Below are 18,919 nucleotides of genomic sequence, written 5' to 3'. Positions count from 1 at the left end.
GGGGGGTAATCAGAAGGGGGAATGAAACATGAGAGACTATGGACTATGAGAAGCAAACTGAAGACTTCAGAGGGGAGGGGGGTGGGGGAATGGGATAGACTGGTGATGGGTAGTAAGGAGGGCACGTATTGCATGGTGCACTGGGTGTTATACGCAACTAATGAAGCATCGAACTTTACATCAGAATCCGGGGATGTACTGTATGGTGACTAACATAATATAATAATAAAATAAAATAAGTAAAAAATAAAAACAAATAAGTTCCCTTGCTTATTAAACCTGCCACAACCGATCTGCATGGCCTGCCTCTCTGGTCTACCCCTACCCTCTGCATACAGGGGCCAGTTTCAGGTTTCACCCCGGAGGCTTGTGAGTTTGTGGACCAGTAGTTCCACACACAGTATTTGATCACTCACAACCAAAGATGTCATGCTATTCAGTAAGCCTGTAATTCTGTACGGGTTCTAGAACTCTAGTACATACAAAAAGCTCGCACATCTACTCACTATGAAGTCTTTCCCTAGCTAAGGAAATTTAAGTGCTTCCATATTTTTCCATCCCATCATACCATGTATGCCTATGTATATGTCTGAATATTTCTGTGTGTGTGTGTGNTGTGTGTGTGTGCTTTCTGTTAACTCATTTTTTCCTGCTGCCTGCCTAAATGACTTTTTTAACTTGGGTTATGATATTACGAAGCTGCTGCTAATAATCCTTAAATATGCAGCTAAAGGAAAAGTTCAGTGTCCCATTTGGTATGAAGGCTTTTGTACATCCACTTGATAAGAATAAGCTGGAATGGCCCTAATTTTTTAGAGATACTCCCTGGACTTTCCTAATCCTATAATTGACTAAAGTTTTCTGTCTTTCCAACCTTAATACACCGTCAGAGGACCCTGTTTTCCATGGATCCATGTTCCTTTGCTAAATTCTTCATGTCTGGTCATGGAAAGAGAATTTTCAATTGCCTAGTACTGAGAAACCTCATTTGGCCTTTATTTTGAAGATGAGAAAGGATTCTTGTGCAGCATAATGCCATTTCCTATATGTTAAAAATCACTTCCTTTGGAATGGAATGTTATTCTGGCTTCATCGCAAAGTATTATTCACTTATATTTTTACATTATACTCCAAGATTTACAGTGTTAAAGTTACTGTCTTTATCGTGTGTCTCCTTTAGTAGTGTATGAGAGCTCCTTGTGAGATTCTCTATTATTTTTATTTCAAATAATTTCTTCATTATACCTATCGATGTAGTGCTAAAATATTTTTCTTCTGCTTGTGTTATATACTGTAGAGGATCCCCAAATTACAGCATTTGTATTAAATTGTTATTCTAAGCTTAAATTCCCTTCTGGCCATTGGAAGAGTCTCGTAAAGATGCCAGTATCTCACATGAGGAGTAAGAGAGAGGATACCATGGGGGCAAGCATTGTGATATATGGGAAGTGGTGTAGCAGAAGAATGACTCTTTCTCTTAAAATAACAGTATGCACCATGGGGATTAAAGGACGCATGTGAGGGCATACTAAAACTTGTAAATCCTATTTTGTGGTTGAAAAAAAATCTATCCCTAATACTTGATGATGTGATAAAGAGAATGCCATCCATAAAATCTCAAATCAATATCTTATTGAGAAGAAGGGATATATTCCTTATTTTCCTTTAGAACCCCATAGCTATTGTCTTCCGTGCATAACTAAGAAAAAAATAGAAAAACTGAGGGGGCACACATGGAATTTCACAGTAAGAGTTGCAAAGAAAAAGAATTAATATATAGATATGACATACTAATTTATAATAGAAGGAGTTAGAGTAGACTAGAGGAGGGAAAAAAAAACACATTTACCACTTCAGATACTTGAGCACAATTTAGAAATTCAAAACTATAGAAAGAAGGAGAGAGGAGATACATGATCCAGAGAAGAAACACCTTGATGTATAATACTCTACTAGTAAACAAACATAGTAAGTATGATAGGTGGCTTTGCTGAGGCCTGGCTTCAGTTAAAAATTACTATACTTATCCTAAAGATCTGAACTATTTCCCAGAACTACCCCCCATTTTATAAAAAAATAAATACATTTATTTTGATGCAGGACATTTGAAGAACATTAAAAGAGCTTTCCTGGGGCGTGGGAGGTGAGCACTAAATGCACTCAGAGTGAGAAGCAAGAGTCCAAATTAGGAGGACTGGGTATACCTGAAACTAAGAAAAGAGTGATTTTTTAAAAAAAAATGTATGTTTGAAGCATAGACCCCACCAGTACACATCGCCTCAAATCAAGTATCAATGTGGAATAACTTGGAAGTTTGATGCTATGTGCAGCAGCCTTGACAGGGAACTCTGGGCATAAGTTTGCAATCATTGGAGTATATGGCTCTCCTATGAAAAGCATTCCTCAGCCTACCCAGGACATATTGCCTAACCAATGAGAACCAGACCTCAGTAAAAGCACTCAGCAACTGATGGCAAAACAGTGGTGAATCAAGGACCTCATTCTTCATAGTTTTTCCCAGTTATCTGCTACTTAGTTTGGGTGTGTCTTTTTGTTTTTTGTTTTACATTGTCTCACGTAAGATAAAGAACAGCTCTAAGTATAATAAAAATGGAATAGCCCACTAGCAAGATGAGTAGAGGCTGCAGATTTAGTTAGATCAATATGGGATTGCTAATATTTCTTTCTCTCTTGTCCTATAGACTAAAATTTATGCATACTCAAGCAAGTCTTTATTGACCTGATAATTTGGATAAATCTCTTCCTTCCTGACTTGGCAGTTGGAGAGCAGCCCTTCATTAGCTCTTACTTCTGGGCCTCATAATCCAAATATCACGATCAGAATATTGTATAGCAAAACATTGTTGCACAAGACTGTTGAATTTATTTGGGGCTGGCTGCAACCACCACATTTCCATTTCTACACAATATTTCAGATACAGAGTTCAATTCTTGGTAACTTATGAAAATCAAGATTCGAAATCAAATACCATGCATATTTTCACTTCACAAATTAGAAACTAAACAAATCATTGTTAAGTAAACCATAGGAACATTGTAATTTATTAGTTAAACATTTACTATTACTTTATAATAAATTTAACATTTTGGTAACTATTGTTCCATTGTTTTGGTATTGTCAGTCTTTCATAAAGAAGTACCATCAACTTAATTCTTCCAATAGAGTTAATAATGTAGAAAAATGAATTATTCTTTCATCTCATTACAAGTTACTTCTCTATTTTTCAGTTTGAAATATTAAAGCTTAGAAAATATTCAGACCATAGACTATTAATTCAGTTGCCAAAATTTAGTATAATATACTTTGGTACTAGTATACTGGTAAATCTTTTTGGAAATTTCAAAGTGCTTTCATTGAGATCATGAAATGAATGGACAGTATGAGTGCATTTGTTAATGTGTTTCTGTGTGTCCGTTTCCTGGAAGCCCTCCACCTCTTCTCTTACATAAATGGCTGAATTGTCCTCATGATTGTCAGAAAGTGCATTGGCAGATGCTGTTAACGATGCTGATAATAGCTTAGCAAAATGTCTTTTTTCCTCAAAGCAGCACTTAGGACTCCTATGAATTTTACAAATACAGTTAAATATTTGTTGTGTTAAAACTCTTATATGCTGTTGTTTCTTTTTTCCAATCCCCTACCTGCTCTGGAGTATATAAAGCTGAAAACTAATATTACCTCAGCCTTTAATAATTCTTTCTGTGCTTTTTATTTTTATTTATTTATTTATTTTTTAATTTTATTTTATATTTATTCATTTTACTTTGAGGGGAATGGACAATACTGCATATTCATGCCCTATCCCCAAATTTGCTCAACTGACTGATTTCAATAGGTATATAGAGCTCTACTTCCTGAAAGTAATGTCTTTCATGTAATTCTTTTCTTTTTAAAATGATACAAACAGAATCAACAAGCCAGATTTTTGTTTGGATTCTAAAAAATAAACATGTAAATCTACAGAGAAACTTTCTCCATTTACAAAAAGTTATGTTTTTCCTTGTTGATGTGTTTGTTTCAAACTTAAAGCCTTCACACACTTCCCTTCAATACTTGTTTGAGTATAATCTATGTAGTAGGCATTGTGTTAGATTCTGGTGATGGTTGAACAAATGCTAATTCCTTACAAGGCTATGTCAGACAGAAGGGATTGATATTTTATTTTATTTTTTAAAGATTTTATATAATTGAGATAGAGAGCATGAGTGGGGGTGGGGGCAGAGGGAGAGGGAGAAGCAGGCTCCCCACTGAGCAGGGAGATGCAGGTCTCTATCCCAGGCCCTTGGGATCATGAACTGATCCGAAGGCAGATGCTTAACCAACAAAGCCACCCATGCACCCCAAGATTGACATTTTAAAAGATAATTACAAAGTAATGTAAAAAATATAATAGTGGAAATACTAACAATATATTATGTGTGAACCAAAAGAAACAATTAGCATTATTTCAGAGAAGCTTCCCAGAAGGAGATGAGACAGAGATTCATTCTAAAGACTGTATAGGAGATACACAGGAAAATAAATAGTAGCATATTGTGCAACTTTTTTTGTAGATTTAAAGGAAAAAAGTAATATGCAAATTAGTAAATTTCATCAAAGTTTCTTGAGTTTTATGTTTCAGGCAAAGAACCATGTATAAGGAATAAGCAGGAGCATATAAAGAGCTAGTATGATGGTGTGACTGGGTACAGAATTCCAAGATGCAAATTATTTACTCTCAATATTTGAACAACATTGTCTTTGCACTTTTTTTTTTCTATTCATATAATGCTCTTCTGATCCTCAATGCATTGTATGTGATCATATTTTCCCCCCACTGGAACTTTTTAAGGTTATCACTTATTTTAAAATTTTCTGTAATATCACATTGATGTGCTTTGGTGTGATTCTCTGTTCATTAACTATGTTGAGCTTTTATTGGACCCTTCTAGAAAAATCCTATCTTTTGGGCTCCTGGGTGGCTCAGTTGGTTAAGCGTCTGCCTTCGGCTCGGGTCATGATCCCCAGGGTCCTGTGATGGAGCCGCACATCCGGCTCCCTGCTCAGCGAAGTTCTGCTGCTCTCTCTCCCTCTGCCTGTACTCCCCCTGCTTGTGCTCTCTCTTTCTGTCAAATAATAAATAAAATCTCTTTAAAAATCCTAGATTTAATATCTTAGAAATTTTCTTAGGCATCTCATGTTTTCTTTGTTCTCTATTTCTGGTATACATATAAATCCTATATTAAGTGTCCTGGACACTCATCTAATTTTGCTTTCTATCCTCTGTTGTTTTATAACACTGCTTCTCTATTTAGATATTCTGTAATACGTCCTTAACTTTACTGTATAACATTTCTTTCAAGTATCATTAATGTAATAATACTCTTAATTTCCAAAAGTTTTCTCTTTACCTTTGAATTTCACTTTGTAAGGGGCATTTTATCTTTGATTCATGAATGTAAGTTATTTTCATTATCTATGTATATTAACTGTAGTGATTTTAGTTCTCTTCTTATTTTTTTCTGCTTCTTGCATTTTTTTTCTGCTTCACTTCCAGTTTATGTTTCTTCTTTATATTTCTTTATTTTATTTTTCTTCTTTATATATTGTGTTCTTTCTTTTTCACGTTGGAACCACCTTTCAAAGACTAGATGATTGGAGCGCCTGGGTGGCTCAGTCAGTTGAGCAGTGTACTCTTGGTTTTAGCTCAGGTCGTCATCTCCGGGTCGTGAGATACAGCCTTCCATCCAGCTCCATGCTCAGGTGGGGAATCTGTTTGAGATTCTCTCTCTCCCTCTCCCTCTGCCCCTCCCCTGCTCATGCTCTCTCTAAAATTAATTAATCAATTAAAAATAGATTAGATTATTATCTCCCCATGTTTATTAATGAATCCATTTAAAACTGAGAAGACATCCTCATAAATTGATGGGGTTGGTGAACTGCTAGACCTTTGGAATGATGTTTAGGCAAGAATCGGGCTGTTTCTTTTGGAGGCTTCCAAATATCAGTAGAAATTTCTTTCTGGTTAAGAAACTTACCCCAGAGAAAAGTATCCAATATCTTGGTAGGGCAAGATATGGAATGATAGGAAAAAGTTTACATAATCTAGTACCTTGCAGTCTCATTCTATAATGTCCAAATGTTCACGTCATCTCTCAATGAGTCACATCAGCCCACAGCTGATTTTAGAAATAATCTCTATTGGTCTTTCCATACAGTAAAACCTCTGTCTTCTGTTCAGGTATGAGAGAGTCACTTGCTGGCTGTGCATGTAGAGGGATGGAATCATGAAGTTTCACAATGCATTTTTTTTATGTTTTACTCAAAGCCTTCAGTTTTTAGCTCCACCAAAACCTTGGCCTTCAGAGATAACTGATGTCTCTAATTCCTGAATGTGTCTAAGAAACTCTGTTGTAAATTACTTTGCTTTTTGTTGTTTCATCTCTTGAGAATATTTAACCAAATGGAGAAACCTAAAACCTAAATCATTCAGAATTTCTTTTTTTTAACACAATTTCTTTTTTTAAATATTTTATTTATTTATTTGAGAGAGAGAGAGAGAGCATGAGAGGGGAGACAGAGGGAGAAGCAGGCTCCCCACTGAGCAAGGAGAGCCCTATGTGGGACTCGATCCTGGAACTCCAGGATCATGACCTGAGCCGAAGGCAGTCAACCAACTGAGCACCCAGGTGTCCCCATTCAGAATTTCTTAACTAATTTTCAACATCACAATTTATGCTGATATCATTTCTGTTTTATTCTCTTTACTGCTATTCGTTTCAAGAAGGAGTAAAAATAATATTACTTCCACCATGTTTAAATACAATCTTTTTGTATTACTTAAATTTAGACACAGTACATTTCAATTATTATTTTTAAATTTTCCCAACATGATTTATTATTACTTTTGCTTAAAGACCTTTATCTAATTTCTAACAAAGTTATTTTGGGGTGCAGGGTACTTTTTTAGATCTACGTTGACAAACTGAATGGAAAAGAGAAAATATTTAAATATAACTAATTATAAAAGTAAGTCTCAATCTTATCAATTCATTAGAATAACTGTGAATATTAAAGAACAAAAAACAAATCACGTCCAAAACCTCAAACCAAGAATAAATAGATCAGAATTTTATGATGATTTTCATCTATTTTTTTAAAGTTACAAATATTAAATTGAGGACCATTCTATAAATATGTAATATGTAAAAGCATTCCAAAGCAATTACCTGCATACATCTGGTTTGATGCTTATGAATTTAATGTAGTCTAACAGAAGAAGATGACTTGAGTGCTATCATCTCATTTGTGTTCATCCTGTTGGTATAAACAATAAAGCTGATCTGTAGAAATCTTGATGCAGAAGTATTACACTACACTTTCACTTACTTAAAAATATATCTCATATAATTATAAATGATTACAATAGTAACTGAGCATTTAAAATTTGCTGATTCCGTCTGTGAATATTTTTGAAGATTACTAGATAATTATATTATCTTGAATCACTGCCAAAAGTCTTAATTTAAGTGATTGTTTAACTTAAAATGTGTTTGAGATCCTGTATTCCAGATGACAATTTGTTTATGAAGGCCCCTGTGGCACTGTTGGGCCATCATGATTTGGAAGTCAGACGTTTAATTGAAATTGGCCCATTATTTATTTAAATTTAGGCTAAAGATATTTTTAAATTGGTTCTATGCTGTTTTAAAAATTAACAAAGAAGTTTATTTTTTTATTTCCCTCTCTCTCTCTGAGTAGGGACCGTCTGTTTGTCATGGAAAATCAGAAAATAATCTTTGATATGAAATTTGTACTCCAAGTCTGACACCTAAGTTAAGTGGTTTTGAAAACTAATTATCTATAACATATCTAATAATTCATTTATATTTTAATTTCAATCTATCAATGTCAAATAAAATAAATTATTTCAGTTTCAATTTCTGATGATCTTAACAAGCTTCAGATTGCTGAACTGGAAATTATGTCATGCTGTGTTGTGATGGGCTCCTGGATTAGCACAGCTGCCAGTATTTCATTCGTTTAAAAAAAAATTACTACATTACACAAGCTCAATATTGTTAATTTTGGCATTGAAATAATGTCATTAGCAACTTCATAAAAAGAAATATATTTCTTGTTAGGAAAAAATCACATATAACTGGATGAATCATAGAAATAACATTGCATATCAAATAAATTCCAAGTTAAAAAAATAGGTTAAGTAATTATATATAGAAAAACTGGTAGAAAACAAAACATCTTAGATCAAATGTTTGTTGCACAGTAATTGGAAGCACTGTTTGTTTGTATGGAGGGGAACAGATAGTGGAAGACGCTACATTAATGAAGCATTTGAGGCCCCTTAGCATCTGTCTTAAATTTGATGTTTGAGAGATGAAAGCAGAACAGTTTGAAAAAGGCTGACTGCCCCCTCCAACCCACCTCTCCCTTCCTCTATCTCTCAAAAAAAAAAAAAAAATTAAAAACAAAATTATTTGGGGGCACCTGAGTGGCTCAGTCCATTAAATTTCCCACTCTTGATTTCGGCTCAGGTCATGATCTCAGGATTGTGGGATCGAGTCCCATGTTGGGATCACGTGCTGGGCATGGAGCCTGCTTAAAATTCTCTCTTTCTCTTTCTCTCCGTGTGCCCCTCACCACATCTGGGGGTGGGGGAAAAGGCTGAGATGTGAGGTTCAAATACCAAGTAGTGAAATATGTGAGCTGCTGTGGAGTCTCAGTTGTAAATTTTGAGAAATTTCAAATAGTTCATCCAGTCCATGACATTAATTTTACTGACAGAGGAACCAACATATGGTTTTAGGAAATATGTCCATTAGGTAATTACTTTGATGATTCTTTCATGTTAAATAAGGACAAATAGGGATCAAATCCTCAAGTTCTTGCATGTTATCAGAAAACCTACATGATTAAGAAGAGAAATAGTAAAATAAAATAAAAGTGAAGCCCTGTTATTTGATTTGGAATCTCAGGCTGAGTAAGAATAACATACTGAGATTCAGTCTTGAATTTCCCACTCCCCAATTCCTAACAGAGGCAGTTAGCTTCACTCAATTTCAGGAATGCAGAATGTATCTATTACATGAGAAAAAGTCAATCACCACCTTATTTATGCATCATATCTCCAACACCTAGGTTGGACATGGTGGCTGTTCAATATCATGGGGATCTATGAAAGACTGGGTGGATTAATTAAGATACGGAGGGAAGAGATGATGTGCAGAACCGTATACACGCTAAGAGCTACTTTGCATAAACTGAGGAGAACATGCTTCAGAGAAACATCATTTTTATTCAAATGACAATACTAGGTGCCACTGATAAAATAAAAAAAATAATAGTAAAAGATATTTTACATTTTTATTTTATTAACCAAAGAGGTAAAAGATGTGTACTCTGAAAACTGTATAACACTGATGAAAGAAATTAATGGTGGCACAAAGAAATGGAAAAAACATTCCATGCTCATGGATTGGAAGAACAAATATTGTTAAATGTCCATACTACCCAAAGTGATCAACATATTTAAAGCAATCCCTATCAAAATACCACCAGCATTTTTCACAGAGCTGGAACAAACAATCCTAAAATTTGTGTGGAACCACAGAAGATCCTGAATAGCCAAAGCAAAAATAAAAGCAAAGCTGGAGGCATCACAATTCTGGACTTAAGTTATATTACAAAGCTGCAGTCATCAAGACAGCATGGTGCTGGCACAACAGTAGGCACATACATCAATGGAACAGAATGGAAAACCCAGAAATGGTCACACAACTATATGGTCAACTAATCTTTGACATAGTAGGAAAGAATATCCAATGGAAAAAAGACAGTCCCTTCAACAAATGGTGTTGGGAAAACTGGACAGCCACATGCAAAACAATGAAATTGGAACACTTTCTTATACAATACACGAAAATATATTCAAAATGGATGAAAGACCTAAATGTGAGACAGGCAACCATAAAAACCCCAGAGGGGAACCCAGGCAGCAACCTCTTTGACATATGCCTTAGAAACTTCTTACTAGACACATCTCCAGAGGCAAGGGAAACAAAAGCAAAAATGAACTACTGGGACTTCATCAAGATAAAAAGCTTCTGCACTGCAAAGGAAGCAATCAAAAGGCAGCCTACGGAATGGGAGAAGATATTTGCAAATGACATAACTGATAAAAGGTTAGTATCCAAGATCTATGAAGAACTTCTCAAACTCAACACCCAAAAACAAATAATCCAGTTAAGAAATAGGCAGAATACATGAATAGACATTTTTCCAAAGAAGACAAACAGATGGCCAACAGACACATAAAAAAGATGCTTGACATCACTCATCATCAGGGAAATACAAATCAAAACTACAATGAGATATCCCCACACATCTGTCAGAATGGCTAAAATTAACAACACAGGAAACAGCAGGTGTTGGTGAGGATGTGAAGAAAGGGAACCCTCTAACACTTTTGGTGGGAAAGCAAACTGGTGCAGCCACTCTGGAAAACAGGATGGAGCTTCCTCAAAAGGTTAAAGATAGAACTACCCAATGACCCAGCAGTTGTACTACTAGATATTTACCCAAAGGGTACAAAAACACTAATTCAAAAGGATGCATGCACCCTGATGTTTATAGCCACATTATCAACAATAGCCAAATTATGGAAAGAGCTCAAAGTCTTGGATGGAGGTAGAGTATATTATGCTAAGGGAAACAAGTTAGTCAAAGAAAGCAAATACCTTATTATTTCACTCATACGTGGAATTTAAGAAACAGAACAGATGAACATAGGGAAAGGGGTGAAAAAAGGGAAGCAAATCATAAGGGACTTTTAACTATAGAGAACAAACAAGATTGATGGAGGGGTGGTGGGAGGTCGATGGGCTACGTGGGTGATGGGTATAAAGGGGGGTACTTGGGTTGAGCACTGCATGTCTGTCATCTCTAAGTGTTGGATCACTAAACTCTACTCCTAAAATTAATATCACAGGATATGTTAACTAATTAGCATTTCAGTAAAAATTTGAAAAAAAATAGAGCCATTTATTTCAAAATTAGGACATTTTGAAATATAAGTAGAATTTAGTCAGCTGGGATATTTCTGGCAGAGGGAACTTCAGGGGAAAGGGCAGAAACCTAGAAAATGCATTATATAAATTACCAAGTCCAAGAAAATAGTTTACATGATAATATTTGTACTATCTGTAAAACTCAGAAAACCCCGCATGAAGAAATACCTTGGATTATCATTCAGGAACTCTTCCCTTTTTTGTTCCTTCCCACTATGATCATAGTATATTTCACTATTCCATTGATTTCGGAATTGGCCATATGAGTAACTTCGACCTATGGGATGTTAGAAGTGATTCAAGTAAATACTTGAAATGTGCCTACCTTTTGGCCACTTGATCTCTTGCACCTCTGCCAGTGCAATGAGAAAATCACAAAATCACGGCCTGACTTTTCCACTGCTGCAAGCAAAGTGAAAGACATGGAGGAGCACCACCCATCCAGTCCACAGACCTGAGGTTTGGAATCTAGCCTGGTCCCGCCTAATCATTTCACTCTGAGCTAGCTGGTAGATGCATGAGTGAATTTAAGTGTTTCTTATTTTAAACCTCCCACTTTTAGAGTATATATTTTGTAGCAATAGCTGCCTATATATTATTGAGCTGTTGCTGTGTTGAAACCCTGTTTTTCTTACTTTTGCTTCACGTTTTTCACAAATTTGTTGTCCACTTTTGTAATAAAGAGAATTTTTTAAAAATAAATAAAAAATAAAAAGATAGGAGTGAAAATAAATAAATGAATAGATAAGATAGGAGTGTATACAAATTTTCCATCAGAGTTCATTGACACAAAAGAAAAATAGTATATGACTCACTTTTGAAAGAGTGGACAATAAATTTCATTTGTATCAATATTCAGAGAATAAGGTAATTATTGATTTTAAAGGGTAGTTAGAGTTCTTTCCCAAGACTATCATTGGAAAGCATAGGATATTAATTTAGCAGCCTGGTAAAATACCCAGGACAATAGCATACTGTCAGCTCTGTTCTGGAATCTCAAGAAAATGAGATATGTAGATATTTCATATATTGTTGGTATGCTAATGACAGGATATGGTCACACACAACTTGTTTCTCAGTAAAATAACTTTGTTTCTCAGAAAGGAAGATTCTGTATAGATGGAACTAATTGTAACACATAACATTTGAGTTATAATTATGGAAATAAGTAAATATAATAAGTTAAATCTTACCTAGAATATTTATTTAAAATACCATAATAATAGCGGTGCCTGGGGGGCTCAGTCAGTTAAGTGGCTGCCTTCAGCTCAGGTCATGATCTCAGGTCCTGGGATGGAGCCCCACATGGGGCTCCCTGCTCAGCAGGGAGTCTGCCTCTCCCTCTGTCCTTCCTCCTGCTCATATTTTTTCTCCTCTCTCTCAAATAAATAAACAAATTATTTTTAAAAATTAAAAAAGTAAAAAAATAAGATACTTTAATAATAAAGAGCTATAACTTGAAGTTTTACATATGTATACAAAATAAATAAAATGAAGAAGATATGAAGTAGTTCTAAACGGAATTCCATAATACATCGTTTCTTCTTTGACACTAAAATAAGAAAAGTAGGTAACTACTTGGCTCCCATAAAGAATAAAATTGTGTTACAATTAATTTGTACGTAATAAACTGAATCTAGGCGTAGAAGTTAAAGGATATAGTGGTAAGATATATTAGGTCACACTAAAATTAGAATTTAAACTTCCTGTAGTAACTGTTAGAAGTTAAACTTGTAGAAAAAGCAGGATTATAGAATAAGAAATAGAGGGTTTTTTTTTAATTTTCCAATGGAAATCAATGTTTTCGTCTAAGCTTCAATGCATCAAGTATTACCGTTCTTCAAATTTTATTGCTCACGCCTACCCCCTGACAGTTTTAAGAGGGATCCAGAAAAATACTCTTTTAAGTGCATGGAATTTGACTTTAAAACATTATACAGTACAGACTTTTGATTTCTTTCTGCCTAAAATAATTCTCATATGACTGGTGCTGAAGAATACAAATAATATGAAACAAAAGAACCCCTTCTTATCTTATGCCATTTCAAAAAACTCTATTATTAGCAGAAGAAAAGCAGATTAAATACATTATCATTGCACCAGAAGAGCAAAACTATAGCTTTATGTCAATTATGTTATAATACTTTTTATTAAATATTGTATTTTATTAGATTTCTCCAATGTAAATACTGAAATACTATTTAAAATAACTTTTATGTATAACAATTTCCTGGGTTAGAGTCTCAGCTTTAATTATATTTTTTCAAGGGTTTGTGACAGTCCAGAAGCTTAAGAATCATTATCATCCATATTTAAAATTTCTATTTTAAATATTGAGTGGATGTGTTGACAAGACAACATTTCACATCAATAGTTCTCACATCAATAGTCTCCTATATGACTAGCAAAATACAGCACTTAACATTTAGTCATTGATGCTTCTAAAAACTAAAGTTGTTCCATTAAAAAATTTAAATCATATGTCACCTATTAAAAAAGTAATGAGTAATTACTTTTTGGAGAAATAATGTAATGACTGCAGGCTTTTTATTATTGTTATTATTTAATTTGAAAACCAAGATTAATCATATTTAATATGTACTACTTTCTAGCAATACATAAATTTCCTACTTGGCTTCCCTCTCAAAACATAATCCAGTTTCTACTTAATTTTTTATAGCAATGGGAACTTAACTTGCCCTGAATCAACTGTATTTATTTTTTGACAGGTTAATTTGTAGATGGTTCTATTTTATGTTATGGCATCTTATTTTATTTTTGAGCCAAAATGTACATAATGTCACACAAATCACAGTGCCAGAAAATTTCATTTTCCCAACAAATGTTCTCATGTTATTGAAGTGGTCTTCGGTCACATTCAGCTTTCAAACAGCCTCATTAGCATTTAGTCATTCTGAGTTTACAGTTTAACTTAAGTTTCTCAGTTGGGGAAATCTATTCAAATGAAGTTGTCCCCCTCATTCATTTCTTAGAGAAATCATACTTTATTTTTATTATTTTGACTTTTATTCAGTTTCAACCTTTAAAAGCCAAAAACAGCCAGGAGATACTGATATTTATTCAAACTGAACATGTTTATGTTATTTTACATTTAGATTATTTTATAGTTTAATATTCTTTTTTTTTCCAGAACTGCTAGCACAGTTGGTTTGAATTTTTAAAACATTCAGTTCAATTTAAGTATTATTTTGGCCTAAAACATCATAACTATTCATTTTTGGAGAGAATGTGTGGATATATTAACCATGAATTGTAGTACATACAAGTAGAACTTGCTGCTAAGTAACAAATACCTATTATCAGGGGGATGATATTACATCTTATTGAACACAGACAGAGCCAGGAAATGATCTCTGAGGAAAGGGATCAGTCACAAGTCTATCACAAACCTCCCGTTACAGACGGTAGAGGAAAACTAATGGTCTAGGTTTTCTGGCTTAATAGGTTTCGGTCCCTGTCTTCTGGAAAACATGCATTTCAATTTTATCTACTCTGAATCACTATGGCACTTTAAAAGATTAAATATTATGGGGTCTACAGAATAGTAGTTTAGAAATAAAATATTCCTTTTGCAGGTGCAGCCTGTCAAGTTGCTAACATTTAGTTAAGCTTTTACAGTCCACAGAAAAGCTTTCTGGGAAAATGAAGCCTGTAATTGTGGTAGTCACCTTAAGCTATGCTTTGAATAATTTTCAGAGGCACTGCCAATTTTCCCTTAGATCAGATATGATAACTAGTGCTCAGATATATACACTATCAAATATGCACAAATACAATAAGTAATGAAGAAATGTTGAAGTCTCTTTCTCATAAGAATTATTTTATGGGAGTAAATTCAAATATATTTAATGTTATTTTAACCTTATCCCTGCCCACATATAAGTATGAATCTTAATAATAAATAAGAAATGATACCCTAGTCTAATTCTTGATATCTTTTGGCCCATTAATTCATCAATTCAACAGACATTTGTTTAGTGCCAGTAGTTTGCTCTTCCTGAGGCACAGTTTTGAACATGAGTGGTCACAACTCTATCTACCAAAAATCTAACAATCATTATTCTTATGTTAAAACAGCAGGTATGTTTTCTTAAAAATCATGGCAAGGGAAAGACCACTATTACCACTTGCAAGTAATATTGTAGTGGAATTTCTAGCCACTGAAAAAAATGCCAAAAATATATAAGATGCTATAAAAATGAAAAAGAATAAACAAAACCTCCATTATTCACAAGTGATCACATTAATACTACAGAAAACGTTTAATTAATGGCAGAATCTAATGATAATGTTTACTATAACTGGAAAGCACAAAAAACAAATGCAATTCAACACAGCACCAATACAGAGTTCAAAAGCACAAATTCAAAAATGTAATTCCACAATCATATGAAAAATTAAGGTATATAAAAATAAAGACAAAATATGTACAGGACCTTCATAGTTAAAACATAGCACATTATTAAAGGCTGTAAGAATTTCTAAATTTTCTAGTAAATTATGTTCATGTCTAGATAAACTCAACATTGTAAAGATATCAATCATCCCAAAACTTATCTGTAAAATTACTACAACTGAATCAGTATCTCAAAGTGTTTTTATGAAGATACTAATGTTAATATTTTGTGAAAGATGAAATGGGCATAACGAACGAAACAATATATTCCTGAATAAGAAACATAAGATGAGGGCTTATCATAAGGGGGATATCTGATATACCTACCAAATATCAAGACTCATTATAAAATTATTGTTAGGAAGAGAGTTTGGTATTATGGTAAGGATAGACAGCTGACCAATGAAAGAGACCAGAGATCCTAGAAACGAACCTATGACAGCCTAGATACATGACAGGTAGCTTTGGACATCTCTGGCAAAGAAAGAGCTCTCCTAAAAACAGTGGTGGGACAATAGGTTATTTTATGGAAGGGAAAGGAAAATAGAATAGAATAATCTCTCATACTATACACAGATATTAATTACCAATAAGTTGAATATTTGTATGTTATTTGTGAAACTAAACAAATTTTTACTACAGTAGAAATTGTGTTTGTCTTGTTATAATCGGCTTTCTTAAGAAACGGCGACTATATAAATTGGAATAGTAACCAATGAATTTTACCACATAAAAGTGAAGAGGTTTTGTTATATGAAAAGACAGCAGCTAGGCAAGCTGTAAAATGGATATTTTGCCATATATATATATATCACACAACTGTATGCTGTCTACAAGAGACACATACCAGTTCAAGGACATACAGAGGCGCAAACGAAAGCACAGAAAAAGATATTCCAAGCAAATGGTAACCAAAAGAAAAGAGAAGTAGTATACTTCTATCAGGGGAAAAAAAAAGACTTAGCAAAATACACTTTAAGCGGATTAAAGACAAACTTCTAGAAGCCAACATTAGGTAGAAGCTCCTTTATATTGGTCTTAGCAGTGATCCTCTGGATATGGTATCAAAAGCACAAGCAACAAAAGCAAAACTCAAGTGGAACTATATCAAACTAAAAAGCTACACAGCAAAACAATTAATCAACAAACTGAAAAGATGTCCTATGAAACGGGAGAAAATATTTGCAAACCGTATAGCTGATAAGGGGTTAACATCCAAAATATATAGAGAAATCATACAAATCAATTGCAAACAGAAAACAAAAATAGCCCTATCTAAAAATGGGCAGAGGAACTAAATAGACATTTTTTTTCAAAAACATACAAATGGCCAACAGGTACTTATGAAAAGAGGCTTAACATCACTAATTGTCAGAAAAATGAAAATCAAAAGCACAATGAAATAACATCTCATGCTTGCTAGAATGGCTATTATCAAGAAGACGAACTGTTGAGGGGATGTAGAGGAAAGGGAACCCTTGTGCATTTTTGATGAAATGTAAATTTTTTTCAGTTCAGTCACTATGGAAAACAGTATGGAGTTTCCTCAAAAAAAATAAAAATAGAAATAACCATATAATCCAGCTATCTCATTTCTGGGTATTATATCCGAAGGAAATGAAAACAGGATATCAAAAAAAAAATCTGCACTTCTATGTTTATTGCTATATTATATACAATAGCCAAGATATGGAAGCAACCTCTGTGTCTGTCAACAGATGAATGAATAAAGAATATGTAACTATAGGAGCTCCTGAGTGGCTCAGTCATTAAGCGTCCAACTCTTGATTTCGGTTCAAGTCATGATCTCAGGTTTATGATATCAAGCCCCACGTCAGGCTCCATGCTGGGCATGGAGCCTGCTTAAGATTCTTTTTCCCCCTCTCCCTCTGCCCCTACCCCTTAAAAAAAAAAAGAAGAGTATGTGACTATATGTATATATAATTTATGAGAAATAATTCCTGCCATTTGTGATAACATGAATAAAATTGAGGGCATTATGCTAAGTGAGATGAGTCAGACCAGAAAGACAAATATTGTATATCAGTTATACATGAAATCCAAGAAAACTGAATTCATAGAAACTGTAGAATAGTGGTTACCAGGGGTTAGGGGGTGAGGGCATTAGTGAGATGTTGTTAAAGGATACAAACTTGCAACTAAAAGATAAATAATTTCTGGCAATCTAATGTACAAAATGGTGATTATAGTCAACAATACTGTGGTATATACTTCAGAGTTGCTAAGAGACTGGATCTTACATGTTCTCCCCACAAATCCACAGTGATAATTATGTGACATGAAAGAGGTGTTAGCTAAAGCCTTGCTGGTAATCATATTGCAGGATATAAATCTATCAAATCAACACTTTATATACATTAAATTTACACAATGTCCTATGTCAATTATATCTCAATAAAAAATTTAAATATACCATGAGTCACATATGTACTTTTAAATTTCTAATAACTTTATTTAAAATGTAATAAACAAATAAATATACTACATTTTATTTAACCAATCTGCCCAAAATATTATCATAGTAACATATAATCAATACTGAAACATTATTAATGAGAAAAAAGTCTGTCACCATAGAAACAGAATACTAAAATAGAAATTCCCTGAAAGAAATGAGCAGCAATGAGCATTGCCTTTGAAAAAACAAAACAAAATAAAAAATAAAATGTAAAGGATATAAACCAAAATGTTCAGAGCTAACTTATTGGGATCCCCTTAAAGTGTTATGAATCTTCCTTATTTGTATGGATGCTATCCTGAATTCTCTGAGTTCCCTGAAAAATTTAAATCATTTAGTCTTCATTATTGTTTAGAGCCGTTCAATAATTCAGTACTAATCTCTGACTTGTCAAATTTCCTAACTAAATTTTAAGTCACACAGTGGAAAAAGAAAAATGGAATATAGTTTCCTTCCCACCTATTTTTAAAAAGTTTTCCCACCTAATATTCTTTTTTCCTCTAATCAACTTTATGTGTACATTCTCATCCACATTCAGGAGTTTATATACACTTTTTTTCAGTTAGCATTTTCTAAAGATCTCATTTATGCAAGATGATAGTATATAAATTGAAATAATTTGAATAAAGTCCATGTCTTACCAAAGCTTACTACTGAATTATGCTATAAATGTGCAGTAAATTGAATACATCTTTATGAGAACAAAGTTGTATATTATGGTCTTTGAGACTAAAAGATAAATAGTTCTGCTTGGGGAAAGGATAAGATTTCTTCAAGCAGGTATAATTGAAATAATCTTTGAAAGATGAACAGTCATTGCCAGAGACAAGGAGATTAATTTCTCTCTGTCATCAGTGACTACTATGAATCTGACTCACATGACAAACTAGAGTCAGTTCTCTGTAATTTTATCTCCTCAGCAGTAGAATTAGTTA

Source organism: Ailuropoda melanoleuca, chromosome 2 (genome assembly GCF_002007445.2).
Source record: "Ailuropoda melanoleuca isolate Jingjing chromosome 2, ASM200744v2, whole genome shotgun sequence".
Classification (NCBI taxonomy): domain Eukaryota; kingdom Metazoa; phylum Chordata; class Mammalia; order Carnivora; family Ursidae; genus Ailuropoda; species Ailuropoda melanoleuca.
This window is presented reverse-complemented; position numbering follows the sequence as displayed.